Source organism: Erinaceus europaeus, chromosome 4 (assembly GCF_950295315.1).
Source record: "Erinaceus europaeus chromosome 4, mEriEur2.1, whole genome shotgun sequence".
In the NCBI taxonomy this organism is placed as follows: Eukaryota; Metazoa; Chordata; class Mammalia; order Eulipotyphla; family Erinaceidae; genus Erinaceus; species Erinaceus europaeus.
The window spans coordinates 26,855,851-26,875,642 of NC_080165.1; the positions used below are offsets into that span (position 1 = coordinate 26,855,851).

At 44.3% G+C, this 19,792-nt stretch overlaps 1 protein-coding gene across 2 annotated transcripts in view; it reads right to left on the minus strand.

Moving 5' to 3' along the window:
• Positions 1 to 19,792, minus strand: part of EFCAB6 (EF-hand calcium binding domain 6) — a 259,282-nt gene that overhangs the window by 26,583 nt on the left and 212,907 nt on the right. The gene's annotated exons all lie outside the window — the stretch shown is intronic.

Consider the following 19,792-nt stretch of genomic DNA (forward strand, 5'->3'; position numbering starts at 1 on the left):
CAATCCAAACCAGGGTTTGAATTTAGTTGAAATGGATGCCTGTACTTATTGGCTGTGGAGGGATGAAGAGGGAGATTTGCTGGGCTTGGCCCTGAGGGAGATGTCTTTTATTTCATCCCTTCACTCGTTCAGTCCATCTTCTGGTTCATTTAACAAACACACAGTGAGTGCCTGCTCTGAGTGGGAAGGGAACCAGTGGGTATATCTGCTGGGTAACTTTCATTTCCAGACATCAGGTTAGTGGATTTCTACTCTCAGTGGTTAGAATTTGGAAGGTGGGTTTTGGTGGCTATTATGTGGCAGTGCCCATCAAATCCTTGGCCACAAGAGGGTCAACCAAAGTTTCTAAATATGTCCACCTGGGCCTTTGGCTGGCATTTGTGGTGAATTGAGCACACACACACACACACACACACACACACACGAAACTATACCTTTAAACTTTTATATTATAGTAAACCAATTTAAATTTGTGAATTTAAATTGATAAAAATAAAAAGAATAGAAAGATACACATTACTGAAAAAGGGGGAAATAGTGTGGGGACCAGGCGGTGGTGCACCTGGTTAAGTGCACACATTACAGTGCATAAGGACCTATGTTCAAACCTCTGGTCCTCACCTGCAGGGTGAAAGCTTCATGAGTTGGTAAAGCAGGGCTTAAGGTGTCTCTCTTTCTCTCCCTCTATATTTCCCCCTCCTTTCTCAATTTCTGTGTTTCTATCCAATAATAAATAAATCAATAAATAAAAATTTAAAAAAGAAAATAGTGTCTTATTAAAACAGATAAAGACACAAAGACCTTATCATAGGTTTTTCATGACGCTAGACCCAGAGGATAGCTTTGTCAATGTCACAAAATTGTTAAAAACTGGTTCCAGGTATCCCCCCACTTAGAAAATACTGTTTAGGCTGATTTAATACTTTTAACAGGAGCAACTATGTTTTGAAAAATTCTTTATTAACAACAACAAGATGATTGGCAAATCCTAAATTTTTAAATAGAGACTTTTTTATTTTCTGTGATAAACAGCCCATTTGAAGACTTTTTGCAAAGTAAGTGAATTCTTGTCTTCCTTCTAGAAGAAAGGAGTGATATCATGGATGCTCTCATGTGTTTCAGACCATTGGATATGCATCTACTGCAGCTGGTCAAGTCTAGACCTCCCAAAGGGCAACACCTCTCAGGGCAGGCATAACCTCTTCTTCAGACATGCCTCAAAGTCCCTCTTTACACCTGTCACCCCCTCTTGGGTGAACATGACTGGAAATAACGTGGTGGATGTGTCCAGAGTGCCTCCCCTAGGCTGTGTGACCCCATACATGCCACCTAACCACTGACACTTGGTTTCCTCATGTCTCCCAGAGGAATAAGACTCACACGCCATGATGGGATGTGAATGCTCTTAGAAAATATTCAAGTACTAACCAAATTGGAAATACTATGATTCTAACAACAGATGTGGAGAAATTCTAACAAAGTAGTATATGCATGATTGATAATGTCTTAAATTTCAATGAAATCTAAGTTTTTAGCAAAATCTAGATGGACAAATATAACTTATTAGAGAATTCTAAGCAGGCAGCCAAACAAGAAAGTAGAAATCTCTTAAAAGATTTACTATTTAGTTTGGTCCAACCTCTGTGGAGAACAGTCTGGAGAACTCTCATAAGGCTTGAAATGGACCTACCCTATGATCCTGCAATTCCTCTCCTGGGAATATATTCTAAGGAACCCAACACACCCATTCAAAAAGATCTGTGTACACATATGTTCTTGGCAGCACAATTTGTAATAGCCAAAACCTGGAAGCAACCCAGGTGTCCAACAACAGATGAGTGGCTGAGCAAGTTGTGGTCTATATACACAATGGAATACTACTCAGCTACTAAAAACGGTGACTTCACTGTTTTCAGCCCATCTTGGATGGAGCTTGAAGAAATCATATTAAGTGAGGTAAGTCAGAAACAGAAGGAGGAATATGGGATGATCTCATTCACAGGTTGAAATTGAAAAACAAGATTGGAAGAGAAAACACTAAGCAGAACCTGGACTGGATTTGGTGTATTGCACCAAAGGAAAAGATTCTGGGGTGGGTGGGTAGGGGGCTAGGGTTCAGGTACTGGATCATGACGGCAGAGGAGGACCTAGTGGGGGTTGTACTGTTGTGTGGAAAACTGGGAAATGTTATGCAGGTACAAACTATTGTATTTACTGTCGACTGTAAAACATTAATCCCCCAATAAAGAAGTAAAAAAAAAGATTTACTATTTAGCAATGAAAGATGTCAACCTTAGATGACTTTTTAAATAATTTATTAGTGATTTAATATTAATTTACAAGATTATAAGGTAATCAGGGTATGGTTCCACACTGTTCCTACCACCAGAGTCCTGTGTCCCTATCCCTTCCGTAGGGAACTATAGTAGTTCTTTCAAGGTCACTGGTATGTCAACCCTACATAATTTTAAGGGCAAGCTACATTTAACTTATAATAAATAGATATTTTTACATTAGACAGATTATTCTAGAACACAAAAATGTATAGTATTCCACTTCATTGATTACTCTAATACCAAAATATAATAAGAAAACCAGTTTAATTTATGGGCATTAATACGAGATAATAGAACTCTTAGAGAAACCATCAGGCATGTTTACCCCCAGAATTAAAAATGACATACCAAGCTCAAATAGGGTTTATTCCGAGTATAAGAATCCTTTAAACATTGGGAAAATTTCCAGTTCCTTTTATTAGCAAAGCCCACATATGAACACATGGCAAAAGGCAGTTAACAAAATCCAGTAGCCATTCCTGATAAAGATGACCTACCATAGAACTGAATGCATAACTTACATAGAAACAAACATCTTAAGCAGGAGTGTTAATCAGACACTACTAGGAAACTTAGAAAGAGGGTTAAATATGAAAGTATTTCCACTGAAGTCAGAGATGAGACAGGCATGCCCATGATGAGCACAATTCACATTTTTTGAGCCATTAGTTTCTAAAGCAAGAGAATGAAACAGCCTAAATAATGAGAAAAAGATGTGTCATTTGTGAATATGACTGTATAACTAGAAATTCTTTACAGTTAGGAAAGTGACCGGATGCAAGCTAAAAAAAAGTCAACTGTATAGTAATTATGATTAGCTAGAACTTGAATTGTAAAAAGTACATTCATATTAAGGACAAAACTATTATATACTTTGAGATAAGTTTCATATGAAATGTGCAGAGCCTGTATAAAGAAATCTACATCTATTCTATTAAGGGTCATTAAAGCAAGATAAAGAACAGAGAGGAGGAAAAGGAGGTGGAGAAGAGGAGGGAGGAGGAGGAGGGGGAGGGGGAGGAGCAGGGGGAAGAAGGAATGGACACCACATTCCTAAATGTGAAGACTCAATTTTAAAAGATAAAAGTTTCCCCAAATTATAAATTTATTAAAACTCTAAAATCTCAATGGCTATCTGGGGTACTTAATAGTCATGCTCATATTATAGCTGACATGAAAAATTTATACATGCAAAAATGCTAGCAATTCCCTACCTGGCAGCAAGACATACACCTGACAAATCAGAGTATAACTAGATCCAAATATAGGCAAGCCAGTGGACACCTGCTCTGCTAAAGAGGTTGTCGTGAGTTTCTACAGTAGCTGAGTCATTACATCACAAGACATACCTGTTACATCATTACAGGAGTTAAGAGCACCATGTGGCTGGCTGAGAGACAGAGTTGGTTGGGTAAGAGCAACTCTCCCAAGCCAGCTAGGACACCCAAGTTTCATAAAACCTCTGCTTATTTTCTGAATCATTCATTTCAAAATGAGTTCCTCCTTTCTTCTTTCATCTCAGTAAGTAGAAACTATCCTTTTGAAGTCCTCTGTGACATCTTTCTACACCCTCCTCCCAACTACCTACAAACCCCAAGGCTCTGCTTTTAGTGTGTGTTCAGAAGGTGACCACACTATCTGCACATCACCTCCTGGTTTAAGCAACCATCATCACTCAATCTTTGACAGTCTTCATGCTTACACCCCTCCTTTACCATTGAGGATGACCTTTTAAAGTATGTACACACATATGTATGTGTCCAGAAGTGTTCTTGCTTGTGGAGGGATGAGAGAGAGAGAGAGAGAGAGAGAGAGAGAGAGAGAGAGAGAAGAAGAGACAGCCAAAAAGTCATTTCCCTCTTTGGATGGTCAGAAGAAATCAGATAGAATGAATGCCCATTGGATCAAGACAAAACTCAAGCAGAGAAGCCTCAGATTACAGAGTTTGCCAACAAACTTCCCACCAGTCTGCCCTGCACCCCACACTGAGACCTCAACTGGGAGACTCAGTTTCTTCTTTACTCTGTTCAGAACCACAGGGCCCCCTGCTTTGTTTCAAACACAGCAGCTCTTTCTTCCCTCAGAGGCTTTGCTTTTGCCCTTCCTTCAGGGTTTTTATAATAACATTGCTGAGGCCCATTCCATACTCCCCTTCCTAGCTTGTTTCCTATTGCACTTAGGACTCTGCTCTACCTTCTCTGTAGAACTCTACCTTTTACCTCTGCTCACTGTCTCTTTCATCCTACAGGAGAAAATACAACTCCACTCTAGCAAAGGCTCTGGTATGTCTGCCCACCTCTCACATGCTTAGAACAGAAACTGGCTTACAGTGTCTGGATATCCATCCAAAGAAGCACCAGATAAGCAATGTGTACACTTAACTGGCACACCCACTAAAACAAGTGGATCTCTGTGCTCTGCTTCAGACAAAGACCTCAAATTTGAAAGAAAAGAAGAAGAAGAAGAAGAAGAAAGAAAGAAAGAAAGAAAGAAAGAAAGGAAGAAAGAAAGAAAGAAAGAAAGAAAGAAAGAAAGAAAGAGAGAAAGGAAGGAAACCAGGAGAGGTGGATTCATTGTGCAAGCACTAAGCCCCAGCAATAACCCTGGTGGCAATAAAATAAATAAATAAATAAATAAATAAATAAATAAATGACCTCAAATTTGTCAAGGTACAAAAAGGAAGGGGGGAATTAAAACAAGCTTCCATTGTTTTCTTCTAACAAATTGATGGCATTGTGGGTAATATAAATGCTAGCAAAGACAGAGTGAGGCATCTGGAGTCATAAAAAGCTCCTCCACTTTGAGTTAGCATCTCTCTTTGGAGATCCTTCTTAAAAAACAAATGAGATGAACTTGAGGAATTAAAAATTAACACAACTGAACAAGTACACAAAAATAAAAACTTAGCAACCACTCATGTCTAGCCTCAGGGAAATGGTTCAACCAAATATGGTCCTTCAGTGAAACAGATAAAAAGGGGCTGGGAAAGAGTCGGGTGGTAGCGCAGCGGGTTAAGCGCACGTGGCGCGAAGCGCAAGGACGGGTGTAAGGATCCCAGTTCAAGCCCCCAGCTCCCCACCTGCAGGGGAGTCACTTCACAGGCAGGTCTGCTGGTGTCTTTCTCTCCCCCTCTCTGTCTTCCCCTCCCTCTCTCCATTTCTCTCCGTCCTATCCAGCAACAACAACATCAATAACAACGACAATAATAACTACAACAACAATAAAAAAAAACAAGGGCAACAAAAGGGAAAATAAATAAATGTATATAAAAATTTTTTTCAAAAAAAGGGCTGGGAGTCAGTTCACCTAGTAGAGTGTCCACCTCACCCAGGGTTCTAGGTCTGACACTCTGGGACCACACTCCAGGGGAAGCTCTGCAGATGCTAGAACAGTGCTGTGGCGCCTCCCCATCCCCCCTTTGTTTCATTCTGAAATTTATTTTAAAAAACAGTTGGCCAGAGAAGGTGGGTTCATTGTTCTTGATAGCTGCATAGTATTCCATTGTGTATATATACCACAGCTTTCTCAGCCACTCATCCGTTGTTGGGCACCTGGGTTGCTTCCAGGTTTTAGCTACTATGAATTGTGTTGCTATGAACATAGGAGTACACACCTCTTTTTGGTTGGGTGTTATGGAGTCCTTGGGGTATATCCCCAGGAGAGGAATTACTGGGTCATATGGAAGGTCCATGTCTAGCCTTCTGAGAGTTTTCCAGACTGCTCTCCACAGAGGCTATACCAATTTACATTCCCACCAGCAACGTAAAAGGGTTCCTCTGTCCCCACAACCTCTCCAGCATTTGTTGCTGCTGTCCTTTTTGATGTATGCCATTCTTACAGGAGTGAGGTGGACCCACCTTCTCTGACCCATCTTGGACAGAGCTAGAAGGAATTATGTTAAGTGAGCTAACTCAGAAACATAAAGATGAGTATAGGATGATCCCACTCATCAACAGAAGTTGAGTAAGAAGATCTGAAAGGGAAACTAAAAGCAGGACCTGACCAAATTGTAAGTAGGGCACCAAAGTAAAAACCCTGTGGTGAGGGGTAGACATGCAGCTTCCTGGGCCAATGGGGTGTGGGAGTGGGTGGGAGGGATGGGTCACAGTCTTTTGGTGGTGGGAATGGTGTTTATGTACACTCCTAGTAAAATGTAGTCATATAAATCACTAGTTAATTAATATGAGAGGGGGAAAATTAATTGTATGTCTCGAAGTTTTTTAAGACACAGACTGAATCTTTTTAATATATAGGCTGTGTATTTGATATGCGGACTCTCTCAAAAGCCTAGACCAAGTAGATCAGAAGCAACCAATAGCACAGCTATATACAAGATACTGGGTACTGTACAGCAAACCCTAACAAAAGGACTTTTCAAAGTTAACCCAATTACCAAATAATGTGATGATAACATTAACTATCCATTGTCTTTTTGAACCCTAAGACAGTAGGAACCTCACATCTCCACTATAGAGCCTCTACTTCCCCCAGTCCTGGAACCCTTGGATAGGGCCCACTTTCCCGTATGCCTCTCCCAATCCATATAAAATAATATTGCATCTGCCTATCACAACCTAATCAACACAACGATTGCCACTTCAACATGCTTCACTTCAGACTGTGTCCATAGACTTCATGTGTGGAATGACAACCCTTCAGCTTCATTACTCGGGTGAGACCTTTCCTTTCATAGTATACTCTAATTCCATCTCAGGTGGTTCACTTTCTAACAAAGTCCCAAAACCTAGATATACACCAGTTTCTGTGAGAGAGAGCATATGTTCACATGTATCCATAAACTACTGCAAAATATATACCTGAAAGCAGAAGTACACTAGAGTTTGCACTGAGTAACCCCCTAACACTTCCTCTCCACTATTCCAAGCTTTGGGTCCATGGTTGCTCAACAATTTGTTTGGCTTTGTATGTTAACTCTCTTTTCAGTCACCAGGTTCCAGATGTCATCAGGATGCTGGCCAGGCTTCCCTGGACTGAAGACCCCACCAATGTGTCCTGGAGCTCCGCTTCCCCAGAGACCCACCCTACTAGGGAAAGAGAGAGGCAGACTAGGAGTATGGACCAACCAGTCAATGCCCATGTTCAGTGGGGAAGCAATTACAGAAGCCAGACCTTCTACCTTCTGCAACCCACAATGACCCTGGGTCCATGCTCCCAGAGGGATAGAGAGTGGGAAAGCTATCAGGGGAGGGGGTGGGATATGGAGATTGGGTGGTGGGAATTGTGTGGAGTTGTACCCCTCCTACCCTATGGTTTTGTTAATCCTTTCTTAAATTAAAAAAAAAAAGGGCCAGGAAGCAGTGGAGTCATGCATGTGTGAGGTCTCAGTGCCTTTCTTTTAATAGGTGGACATTTAGAATATTCCAAGAAATGATTTAATATGGTCCATCCACTAAGTGAAAAAGGTCTAGGACATGGTGCAAGCAACCCCTCCCCACACACACACAGCATTAACATACTTCTCCAGGACATAGCTCAGGGCAGAGGCAAGTGGATGACTGGGGCTCCCAGCCAGGAGTCTTGTTCTGCAAGGGCCAGGGGTCCTGAGGGCTGGTGTGGGGAAGATCTGGCTGCCATGGACACTGACAGACAAGTCTGGGAGTCCTGCTGAAGGCAATAGTTCTGGGTGTGAATCCTGGGCCCTGTTCTCCCTCTGTGCAGGGATCAGAGTGACATGGGGTCACAGAGCCCCAGAGCTTCAGTATCTTCTGCTAGGTGCCCTTCCCTTGACATATCAGAGTATGTGGTCTTCCCTTCCCTCCTCTCCCCTCCCCTCCCCTCCTCTTCGCTTCCCTTCTCCTTCCTTCCTCCCTCCTTCCCTTCCTTCCTCCCTCCCTCCCTCCCTCTCTCTCTCCCTCTCTCTCTCCCTCCCTCCCTTCCTCCCTCCCTCCCTCTCTCTCTCCCTCTCTCTCTCCCTCCCTCCCTTCCTCCCTCCCTTCCTTCCTTCCTTCCTCCCTCCCTTCCTTCCTCCCTCCCTCCCTCCCTTCCTCCCTCCCTTCCTCCCTCCCTCCCTTCCTTCCTTCCTCCCTCTCTCCCTCTCTCTCTCCCTCCCTCTCTCTCTCCCTCCCTCCCTCCCTCCCTTCCTCCCTCCCTCCCTCTCTCTCTCTCTCCCTCCCTCTCTCCCTCCCTTCCTTCCTTCCTTCCTTCCTTCCTTCCTTCCTTCCTTCCTTCCTTCCCTTTCTTTCTTTCTTTTTTATCAGAGCAATGCTCTGCTCTGGCTTCTGGTGCTCCAGGATTGAACCTGGGACTTCAAAGCCTCAAGCCTAAGAGCCCTTTTGCATAATCATTATGCTATCCCCCCCCCCCAATTTTCTAAATAATTAGGAGTGAAAAGGCTTTTAAGCCTCACTGCCCAGTTGCAGTCTTGCAGGGTTGGTGAGAGTGCACAGGGCAAAGTCTCCCAGGCGAGCAGGGACTGACTGCATCAGTTCATGTCCCTGTGCCCTGAATGTGAGTGACAGAATTGGCTAATGTGAGGTGGAAACAGCTGATCTGAGATGTGGAGGAGGTTCAGGTGCGAACAGATTGAAAACCCAGTGTGAGAGGTGGCATTATCCTTGTTCAGCGAACTGACAGATGGGTGCCCCAAGTCATAGGAGCAGTGAGGAGCAGCACCTGATTCTGTTCCAGACAGCCTGTCTGCAAACTCCCGAGATTCTCTCTGGATCCCCAGAGTCTAGAGGGGAGGTCTCTCTTCCCTCAGTTGGACCAAGAGGGCAGGGGGAGGGGCTGGCACCTGAGATGTTATTAGAAAGAACAGAAGTGGCACATGTGCTTGGTTGGACAGGAAGAGACCAGGTGACAGCCACTTCTAATGAAGGTGGCTTTGCTGCCAGTTGGAGAGCTGCTTTACCCCAGTGCAAAATTAATGAATGTGTGTTCACTGTAGGCAAGTGAGAATCTACAGAAAAGAAACAAGGAAAAACAGATCGCTAATATGCCCATAGGATGAGCATCCTATGCTTCTCAGTCCCCTGTGGTCAACCTGCCCCCAGCTCTTGATACCCAGGCTCTGTCCCTTGACTCTTTTGCCAAGGGCATCTGGGATCCGGGTCTTAGGTACTGTGTACTGGGTCCCATCCTGCTTTTTAGCAAAGCTGCTCAAGCACCACCAGCCTCGCTCCAAGCGACTGGAGACGCCAGGGAACAGATGGCTCTGGGTCTGGCGCTTTTGTGTCCCCGGCACTGCTCACGTGACTGTTATATCTGAATTGGGGTGTGGTGGGGGCGGGGGAGGACAGTGCCTCTGCTCTGCTCTAAGCAGAAGATATCTTTCTCTTAATCAGAAAAGACACCGCTATCTTCAGATCCAAGCGTCACTTTCCGACAGGAAGTAGGCATTCCAGAAAAGAAGCCTCTGGAGAGGAGCTGCAGCTGCAACAGCAATGGAAGCAGCGACAGTCTAGCATCCCCCTGCCCCAGGCAGACGGGTACCTCAGGCACGTGTGCTCCAGCCTGTCCACAGCCTTGCCTGAACACGACCCTCTGGGCTTGTGTGCCACTCAGCCTGAAAACTACACACATGGCTGTTGTGGTTACTTCTCTCTCTCTCTCTTTCATACAGTAAAGGCTTGGCATGATTAAAGAGTAGCTTGCATGTCTTGAAGGAATTTACTTTCTTTAGTAAAGAGTATTCATGAAGGTGGTATTAAGCGCAGTTGGTGCAAAGCGCAAGGACCAGAGCAAGGATCTGGTTTGAGGGGAGTCACTTCACAAGCGGTGAAGCAGGTGTCTATCTTTCTCTCCCCCTCCCCTGCTGTCTTCCCCTCCTCTCTCCATTTCTCTCTGTCCTATCCAACAATGACAACAATAATAACTACAACAATAAGGGCAACAAAAGGGAATAAATAAATAAATATTAAAAAAAGAATATCCATGAAATCACCCCTCTAGCTCAGGGCGGGGAATGTCCAGCCCACAGGCTGTATATGACCCATGAAATCGTTTGGTCTGGCCCTGACAAAGTCACTGGAGTTTGTTTGTTTGTTTGTTTGTTTTTCCACCAGAGCACTGCTCAGCTCTGGCTTATTGTGGTGCAAGGGATTGAACCTGGGACTTTGGAGCCTCAGGCATGAGCATCTGTTTGCATAGCCATTATGCTATCTACCCCCACCCAATGAAGTGCTATTTTTTAAGCTGACAATTTTGTATGGCCCATGAATGATGGTATAAATATCCAAATAGCCATTGGCAAGAAAAAGGTTCCTCTACCCTCCTCTAGATGATGCAGAGAAACAAGGCCCACCACAGCCAAAAAGAAATTTTCTGGTGATGGCACACCTGGTTAAGGGCACATAATATTAAGTGCAAGGACCCACACAAGGATCAGGGTTCCAGTCCCTGGCTCCCTACCTGCAGGGGGGAAGCTTTACTAGAGGCAAAGCAGGTCTGCGGGTATCTATCTTTCTCTCTCCCTCTCTATTTCTCTCTGTCCTATCCAATAAAATGAAAAAAAATGGCTGCCAGCAGTGGTAGACTCATAGTGCTGGCACTGAGCCCTAGTGATAACCCTGGAGACAAAAAGAAAGAGAAAAAAGGGGGGAGGGAGGGAGGAAGGAAAAGAGAGAGAGAGATGAAGAGAGAGAAATTACTTCCTTCTCTTTGGCAAAATAAAGTTCCAGGAGCTCTAGTTTAGTGTACCGGGCACGCCCCTTGCCTCCTGGATGTCCCAGGTCAAGACCCAGCTCCAGGTGAGAGATGCAATAACTCTGGTGCTACGGTCCTGGCCTCTGTCTCTGTGCCTGAATGTAACAGCATCCTGGAACAGTGATACACCCAGCTATAGACAAAAATAAAAAGGAAAGGAAGGTCTAAAATATGAAGTATGCAATCATATCTTGCTAAAAAGTATGCTATCTGCTTTGCTAAAAATCAAGCAGTGCCTCATTTTTATGGGAAGCCCTTCAGCTTCAAATATATCCATAGATTCTGCTTAGTAAAAAGCATATCACAGGGGTTGGACAGTGACGCACCCAGTAGAGCACTCATGTTACAGTGTGAAAGGACCTGTGTTTAAGCCCCTGATCACCACCTACAGGAGAGAAACTTCATGAATGGTGAAACAGTGCTGCAGATGTCTCTTCTCCCTCTCTCTGTTTTTCCCTTCCCTCTCAATTTATGTCTCTATCCAAAATAAATAAATAAATAAATATTTTAAAGAAAGTTATTGTTTTAAAAAAGCAAGTTACAGCTTTACAATGTAAACCTGTGGACAGTCATTGCACAAAATTGCCCCAGAAGCTGCGCAAGGTGGTGGTGGTGAGAGGGAGCCCTCCAGGGGGGAGTCAGAGGGAGGCAGCCCAGCCCAGCTGCAGGAAAAGGCTCAGAGTAGGAAGCCTGCTGACCCAATCCAAACCAAGCAGTGGGGCATAGGCTGGGTAGGGCAGGCAGCTCCACAAGGATTCTAGAAGCTGGATGTTGGCCAGCTCACACTCCCCATGGCACTCTTGATTGAACAGCTCTATGAAGGGGCCCATTCCAGAAGAGAGCCTTCTGGGGTCCTGGCAATCCTGGGGATATATCCCAAGGAATCAAACACATCTACTCCAAAAGATCTGTGTATACCTATGTTTATAGTAGCATAATTTTTAATAGCCCAAACTTGGAAGCAACATAGGTGCCCAAGAACACTGAGTGACTGAGAAAGTTGTGGCCTATATACACAATGGAATACTACTCAGCTATTAAGAATGATGAGCACATCTTGGATGGTGAAGAAGGAAACATGTTAAGTAAGATAAGTCAGAAAGAGAAGGATGAATATGGGATGATCTCAGTCATGGACAGAAGTGAAAACACAAGGTTGAACTTGGACAGGGTCTGGTGTATTGCAGCAAATGAATAAACTCTAGGGATTGGGAGTTTCAGGTCCTGGTACATGATGGTGGAAGAAGACAGGCTGGAGATGAGAGTGTTCTGCAGAAAACTGAGAAATCTACACATGTATCAACAATTGTATTTACTATGAACCATTAATCTCCCCCCCCCCGCCTACTAAAATTCACATCCAGCCAGTTTCTCCGCTCAACATAAAATCCCATTTTCCATTAAGTTGTATTTTAAACAACTCCCCTAGTCAATAGACAAAGAGAGAGCATGACAAGGGAGGGGAGCACTTGATGGTCACGAATGCTGGGGGAGCCAGGGGTAGAGATGCTCACGCATTTATTTTCTTATGATACACTGCATATGAGGCCCTGTGTATTCAACTTTCCTATGTCCACATCTGGGCCACATGACTTCAGTGTTCCTCCCTCTATAGAGGCTGAGATAGTTCCTTGTCCCTTGGCAATGGATCCTAGTGATCCGACTTGTTTTGGCTAAGAGTATGTTAAATGTAACTTGACCAGAGAATTTAAAAGCCAGCGATGTGCGGCGGTGCAACATAAAGCACTCATGCTACAATGTACAAGGAGCCAGGCACAAGCCTCTGGTTCCTATCTGCAGTGGGGAAGTTTCATGCACTGTGAAGCAGTGCTGTAGGTGTCTCTCCTCTCTCCCTCATATCTCCTCTCATCTCAATTTCTTTCAGTCTCTGTTCATTAGGTATATTAAATATATTTTAGAAAGAGAGAAAGAATTCAAAAGCCCTCTTTGAAGAGAACATGTCCTGGCTCAACATGGATCAGAGGAGGAGCAGGGAGGCCCAGGGGCCCAAAGTACCCAGTCCAGACCAGCACTCTACAGAGGGGAAGGCCACACCATGCTTATTATGCTGGTGTTTCGGAAACAGTGGTGGCTGGCAGATACAGTGTTAAATTCCTAGTTAGTAAGAAACGCAAGGGGATGAGTCCAGAGTGCAGAGAAAAAAGGTAGTTTCTTTGGCTTTCCATGTTCCTTGATGACAGGGACGTTGCAAGGGGACTTCATGACCCTCCTCCAAGGGGTATCCGTGACTGGGAGCACAGGGTCAGACAATGTGGCTCAACCAGTGCCCTTTCAGCTGTCAGACTAGAAATGTGTCTGTAGATTGAATTATTATGAAGGTTGGTATTCGATAATCAGACTGCACAATTCATCCACTAAGTTTTGTTCTGAACACTTAGGGAGACAGTTATTCAGTTCTTCCCATGATCCCTCACAGGAGGGGGGAAAATTCTGCAACTTCATACAGAATAAGATCACAGCAGGTAGTGAAAACTCCTAATTAGAAACACTCAGTAAAGAATTCCTTTTAAAGAACAGTATAATTACTTCCAAGAATTGAAAAATTGCTTCATTTGATCAAATATTTTGATTAGCAAAGAAATTAATTGTACTGTATCTTCATTTGTATTTACTGTCTGTAAATGAATGCTAAAAATAACAACAGCAGCAAAAGTACCTGTCAGAAAAAAGATAAAACATAAAGATATCCAGATGAAGTAAAAATGGGAGCTCTGTGTACACGTGCACCATTATAAACCCCTAGTAGCAGGTCAAGAAATTGACTTTTGCAGCTCACTGAGCCCCACACAAGGACCCTAGCCCAACAGCTGTCTCTCTGTTAGGAGGCCTTAAGTCAATAGTTCCCAAGGGGGCCAGGCAGTTGAGTGCGCATGTTAAGTAACAAAGGCCTGGATTCAAGGCCCTGGTCCTCACCGGCAGGGGGAAAGTTTCATGTGTGGTAAAGCAGTGTTGCAGGTATTTCTCTTTCTCACTATCTCTCCCTTCTAGATTTCTCTCTTTATCTAATAAATAAATACATAAATAAAATATTTTTAAAAATCTACTCTCCTCTGACTTGGTGTCATTATCCCAGGACACTAGTTGTGGAAGTGAGGACTGTACCAGAAGGCCAGGTTTCCTGTGCTATGACCCTTGTCTTGACCTGGGTTGCTGACCTGCAAAGATTCTTCCTGGGTGATGAATGGCAGCAAAGCTTCTGGAACTTGATTTGCAAAGGCTACCATCAAGTCAAGCTTCAAGCCAACTGAACCAATGCTTACTGAGACCCAGCACTCATGACACTGAGACTCTGTACTGGTGATGACCAAGACCCAGTACTGATGGTAAAGACATAGTTCTGGTAGGACCCAACAGCGGTAGTACTAATACTCAGAATTCATGGTCCTCCCTCATAGAGCCTCCTGGGATGTATAGAAGTATTCTCCCTATTGATGGAGTGAATGGGGTTGGGCTCTGTGAGGTCAGTTTCATCCCTTATCCCTGGACTACTTGCCTGCAAGTTGACAGTTGGAGCTCAAGCTAGTTTGACTTCAAAGCTATGTTTTCCCCCATTAATGAAAATTTCTGTTGCTAACCGCACACATAAGGATATTGAAAATAGCAATATGTCAACTCCTAAGTACTCACTGAGGGTGTCCTTTGTGCCAGGTACTGTCTAAGGCACTGGGACTAGGGCAGCTGACAGCCAGGACCAACCCCTGCCCTAGAGAATTAAGGAGGAAGCTGCCCCAAGAGCCCTGCCCCTGGGCTTGCCTCCCAGAAGCCCTTGCTCTAGGTAATTTCATCACCTTTCACCTGCCTCACGTCTCAGTCCATGTTCTAGCAATGCCCAGAGTGTGGGGCCTCCCCCGAGCTGGGACCCCTGTCTCCTGGGAGCTCCACTCCCCAACACTTGCTTGAGCAACCCCTCCTGAACTGTAAAAGCCTCGTGCACCATCTTCTCCTGATCCTACTGAGCTGGGGGCTCCCTCACCTCCCTCCCCCCTTCTTCTCTGTCATTCAAATCAACATTCACACAGGATTGATCCAGACACCTCCATAAACACCCATTTCACAATTTCCTTGGTAGCAGGAATTTGCCAGAAAGTGCAGGGAAATAAGAGGGAAACATTTAAGCTACCCCATTCGACCCTTTAATGATTCAGTAAACTCATGGCTGAAGTCATTTATGAAACTGTAAAAATAAATTATTCCACCCAAATAACTTCCACACCTGGTAATCACATCACTATTCAATGTTAACCCTGTTGTCACTGAAGTAGAGAGGATGAAAAACAACAAGGAACGTGAGCCTTTGGTGTTTGCTGTGCTTGGTGCCACACAGAGGTCTTCCCACATTACCTTGCTTGACCTGATGTCAGTCCTGTGGGTGGACACAGCTCCTACTTAACAGGCAGAAAGCTGAGAGTGTGCATCTGTATGTCTGGTCACATGATGGGGAACAGGCGTTCTAATCTCTCCATACCTCAGTTTCCTCAGCACTGTGCTAGGAGTAATGATGGTGCCCCCATCTTAGAGGGCTGATAGGGAAACTAACCAGCTGACTCACGTCAAGGATCTGCGCAGCACCTGCTTGGCTCTCAGCATATAGGTAGTGCGTGGTGTTAGGTGCTGGTGTCTGTGGGTGACAAGAAGATGACAGCGCAGTCACTCAGTAGGCAACTTGTTCATCTCTCCTTCTAATCTCTCAGATCATTTTAAATTCAGACTTCAGGGAAAGCCCTGTCATGGAACTCTCTGGCTTCTTCCTGAATGGTCACAGGCATTTCTGTAGAAGCACTAGCTACCCCAGAGGAACTGTGAGAGGCTCTGTCATGTGCTCCTATAGGCCTGGGGCTCTGCCAAGTGGGCCATGTACCTGGCTGGATTTGAATAGATCTACACTTGGTGGATGTTGAAATGTCAAGAGTCCTCAGGTAAGAACCATCAAAAGCCAGAGATGCCAAGATATGAGCACCACCTCTGCCTTTGGGATTTTCTTTGCAAGCCTTACAATGACTTCTCGGCCTGACTCTTAGTGTCTGAGTGGTCATGACCTGGAAGAATCAGTGCCATGGCTCATCTCTGGCTCTTAACTGATCCCCAAACTGCAATTAGATCTGACTGTGAATGAGATAGTTGTGGCTCTGAAGGGGCCACAGGAGTGGAGTCTGTGGGGATGACCACTCACAGCCCTTCTATTCTGGATACATTGGCTGCATCCTGCTGAAGCTGAGACCCAGGAAATACTGCCAGCCACCACCAAACAAACAAACATAAAACATTGGTAAAATACTGTATTGTTGGTATGCTTTTAAAAACCCCTTCTGTTTCATTTGGTTTAAATCCCCCCCTGCTTAACACTATTCTATTTACATAACCACTTCATTCTATTTACATAACCTCTGTTAACAAGCACCACCTTCCCTCCAGGGCATTGGTAGGTTAGTGGTAAAATTCTCACCTGCTCCACCCCCTCTCCTTGTCACACCCTGATCCTCTCCTTGTCACACCCTGATTTTCACCAGTCACTTTTCTCTCCACCCTCTCTACATCACATCCTGTTCACACCCTACTTGGGAAGTATATATAAAGACAACATTGTTCGTTTTAGTTAGTTTAGTCTAGCTTGGTATAGATTGCGCTGCGTCCTACATGAATAAAGAGATACTGCGTACAGCTCAACCATGAGTCCCTGGTCGTCTGTCTCCCGTCAGTGAAGCTCAGCCCAACACTGTATGATGCCTGCTTTGAAAATGTCTTCAGAGACTTGAGCCCAACAGCAAGGAAAACAAAAGAAAAAATAAACCACTGGGACTCCATCAAACAGAAAAGCTTCTGCAAAGCAAAAGGAACCATCACAAAAATAGATATCCCCCCTGATGGTAAAAACCCAAGAACTTGGGTATTTTGACTGAGGAACTCTACTCCTTCCCAGTAGAAATTTCTGGGTGGGATTCTGAACGCAAGGGCGAAGGAGAAGCTATAGCCAGCTTGGATTTGAAAGTCTTTTTAACTTTAAAAGGATGATGGCCCTTCATGCTAAGTGGTTGTTGAGTATCACCTAGTGGAGCATCTTCATAGCCATATGCTCCCTGCTCTGTGGCTTCTGTCACTGCAGTAGTCTGTCTAGCAGAGCTAGGACAAAAGAGGATGAAAGTGCTTGGAGGAAGCCAACTGCTGGTGCTAAGGTGTCAGGTGCTCCACTGGCAGGACACCCAACAAAAGGCCTCCCAAGGGGGGGTACCTCTGTCAGCCCTGCCTGGTCTTCACAAGGACACTGTGCTGGGTGGCTGTGATATTCAAGGTTGGGGTTGGGTTAACTTCCTTTAACTCAGCAGCCCCCTCATCCTAGCCTGTCACCAGGCCCACCCCAAGTCTCCACAGTGCATCACCTGAGTTACTGCTCACAATCTGCCCCCCACCCCCGCACAGTGGCCTCTGAGACAACAGGTGACAAATGCAGATGGAAAGTGAGTGATATTTAGAGCAAAAAAGAAAGGTTTTTTTAAAAATCACTGAAATTGTATCAAGAGGATTTAACTTTTCTTGCCAACAGAAGCAAGAGTAAATAAGAGTAGTGGCACATGTTAACGACTTTCTTATCTCCAATAAGCTTAGAGCTCTTTCCTGAAAAGGGAACTCCCCCATTCTTTATCATATTCATTAAAAATACATGGGCATCATTATATTTATAATAAGAATAAAGATAAATTGAAGTAACACTCTTAGCGACTAATATAAATATGATGTTCATGAAAGATTACAAACATTTTGATCTGCTTTACTATCTCTTCTTCAGTTGAAAGCCATCCTCTTAAATTCTCTCTTGAAGGAAAATCCTATCTTCAAGTTATTTAACATCTTACTGAATGATTATAAAGACCATATATTATGAACACAAAGTAAGGGAATATCTCATTGACTCCCTGCTTGCTAAAAAATGACAAAATAATTATTCTGCATTGAATAAGGATGTGTTTTGTTTTAAAAAAAATCCCATTATTTCTGTGGTAATAAAGTAGAAAGATTTTATATGGATTTCTACTATGTCTTTTTAAAATTCTATCCCTGCTTAGCTTAGAGCATTATTTCATGTTCACCCAAGATACTGAAATTGCACTTTTAAGACTTAAAAGAAATGTTAAACGGGAGTGATTTTCTAAAAACAAGGTGATATTCTAGACTTTGCAAGTATCATTATGAATGTATTGCTAGACTGTTTCCCTTGTACATGAAAAAGGAGTTATTTGCTAAAGACAGAAATCTCATGAAGAAGGTCCCTGTGGTGCTGTCACCTGGTACTTGTCTTTTCCTTCTCTCTCTCTCTCTCTCTCTCGCCTCTGGTTTGATCTGGGATCATTCCTGTTGTACTTCCTTTGTACATGCCACCTTAATTACATTCTGGTTATCTCTTTTTAATTCAGTACCTCCCATGCACCTTTCTGCACCCCCCAGAGGGAGAGGCATCCTGTTTAGTGAGCTGGAAGACAATGCATGGACTACTGCTACTATTTGCTACTGCTTTTCCCCTAATAAAAACACCAGCCCAGGATAAAACTTCATAAACAAACAAACATGGTGGCAAACACAGAACAGGCTCCTCCACAAGCGCCTGCCCATGCCAACGCACATGCATGAGCCAGCCCACTTCTTTGTTGAGAGGCCCAACAATCCTCCTGGTGATCACAAAAGGAACCTATGCTCTGGAGCAAGGAACACAGGCTCTGGGTAGCCTGCCTCTGCTGCTACCCCCCCCTCCCCCCCCGTCCCACTGGCAAACACACAAGACAAGAAAAACTCCTCTGTTCCTGACTGTGCTCTGTCTTGAACTGGAGCTGCCCCACACCAATGCCCCATCCCACACACTGCCCTGCTGTCCTTTGGAGCCCAGGAGTCCTAGTCAACTTGTTCTCCTGCCAAATGCTCCTCAGCTAAGTATTGGCTGCTGAGAAAGTCCTGCTCACATTCCCAAGATGGGGGCTGATAAGTGTGATTCCCTCACGGGCAACACACAGACCAGGAAAGGCAAAGAGAGTATAGTCCCTCACCCTAGCTCTCTCCAGTCTGCTGTGCTCCTCCTGTCTTCAAGTGGAATTCCTACCATCACTCAAGATGCAGTTAACCCTGGAACTGCCTCATAAAAACAGTCAGCAAAGTGCTTCAGACATAGGCCATGTGGAAAAAATAGGTGGAACTACTGTTGGGGGAGCCAATCAGGAATACAGGAAGGTTTAGAAATGTCTGCCTCTCAGCTGGCAGTTCCTGTGCTGATGGAGATGAGCACAACGAACAGAGTAAGCATAGAGGATGCCTTGACCCAGGGGAGCTAGAGCCTGCCTCTTCAGCTTGCTGCATGGCTGTGGAGGGCTCAGCATGGTCTGGCACAAGGAAGCCTTTGGGAGGAGGGCTTGAGCACATATCACTAAGGGTTCCATCAAAGCATGGTTTCAAAGCTGGAATTGGTTAAATCAGCAGAACTACTCTTATCTGGGCCCTCTCCTTCCAATCTCTTCCCCCTTCACTACCTAAAGGCCTGGAGGTCATGGCTGACTCTGCTCAGAGCACACCCAGACCACATACAGAGCTAGATCCCCTTTCCAATTAGAGCTACATTGGTGGAGACTTTCCATCAGAGTTTCTGGTATTCCAAATTACATATAGTGGACATATTTTCTATAAATATTAGTTTAAATCATATAAACTGTCATTATTCAATCATTAATGATAAAAACAGTGATTCAACCAAATAGAAAAATTATTTTGAAAATGGTTTCAAGGGGGCTGGGTGG